Here is a 1,349-nt window from a genome sequence, read left to right as displayed (position 1 = left end):
ATATATATATTTGATGTATTATATATAATTGATATTTAAAGGATCAATAATTTAAAAGAAGACTACAAGAATACAAATAAAAGTTCCAATTCTAGTATAAACATTTCATTAGTATGAATAGAGCATAAAAATTGCATCTGCTTGTCTGGGCCTTTCAATGTGTTTCCTTCCTACTCTAGGGGACAATTTTAAAAAATCAAGTATATGAATTATATTTCAAACCAAAAATACATAAAATATTTTCTAGTCAAAGCACTTAAGAGAATTAGCCTATATTTTCCCAATATACTCATCTTGATATAGAAAGTAAAGCAAGAGAAATGTTCTTAAAGAGAAAGAGAACAGAAAAAAAAAAAGTTTCAAATTGCAGAAGCAATAGGATCTTAAGAAAGAAAACTACTGAACTAACATGACTTTTGCAGGATCCTAAATAAAGACCTTGCTGGATCAATTTCTTAATATAGTCAACAAATCAAAATAGATTTATAAATAAGTAAGATGTGGAAGTCAGAACATCAGGACACTGTACTTTAGGAAGTATTGGACATCTTTACAAAAACATTTGCCCTAGATAAAGCTAGAAAATAACTTAAAAACAGATTAATCAAAGAAGCTAAGACCCCAAAGCCATTCTAAGGGGATAGAGCCAATTATGTGTGAACAGAAAGTAAAGTACAAATAAAAACATAGTATTTAAAACCAATGAAACAAAGCATGACTATGAAACCATTACAGTCTCTGTTTTACAGAGAAGTCAGGTTTAAGTGCACAAATAATTTGAAAGCCACCGTTTTCCATATCCCGAATTAAAAGAATAGCAAATATTTGTATAGGGAATAAATCAGAATGAAAAATAACACCATAACGTTGATTGTTTTATGTCCACAATGCCCACCTGGAATATGCTTAGCATAAGTTGTTGCTGAGTGCCATCAAATCGGTTCCTACCCATAGCGAACCTGTATACGGCTTCCAAGGAGCGGCTGGTAAGCTTGAACCACTGACCTGTGATTCAAACTGACTTTGCAATCTAGCGCATTAACCCACAGCCCCGCACCAGGACTCCTAGCATAAGTTGTTGTTGTTGTTGTTAAGTACCGTGTAGCTGGTTCCGACTCATAGTGATTCTGCACAGGATTTCCGAGGCTGCAAATCTCTACGGGAGCAGAAAGCCTCATCTTTCTCCTGCGGAACAGCTGGTAGTTTAGAACTGTCAACCTTGAGGTTAGCAGCCTGATTCATAATGACTACACTGCCAGAGCTCCTTTGTTATTGTTGTTGTTATGTGCCATGGAGTCAGTTCCGACTCATAGCAACCCTGTCTGTACAGGGTTTCTGAGGCTGTAAAT

The 1,349-nt window shown here is 35.3% G+C and overlaps 1 protein-coding gene across 2 annotated transcripts in view; it reads right to left on the bottom strand.

The window, feature by feature from the left end:
- Nucleotides 1–1,349, bottom strand: part of AKT3 (v-akt murine thymoma viral oncogene homolog 3) — a 402,599-nt gene that overhangs the window by 123,508 nt on the left and 277,742 nt on the right. The gene's annotated exons all lie outside the window — the stretch shown is intronic.

This window comes from Chrysochloris asiatica, unplaced genomic scaffold, assembly GCF_000296735.1.
Source record: "Chrysochloris asiatica unplaced genomic scaffold, ChrAsi1.0 scaffold00165, whole genome shotgun sequence".
Lineage (NCBI taxonomy): Eukaryota > Metazoa > Chordata > Mammalia > Afrosoricida > Chrysochloridae > Chrysochloris > Chrysochloris asiatica.
Note: the sequence above shows the minus strand (reverse complement) of the source record. Positions and strands in the feature narration are given on the sequence as shown.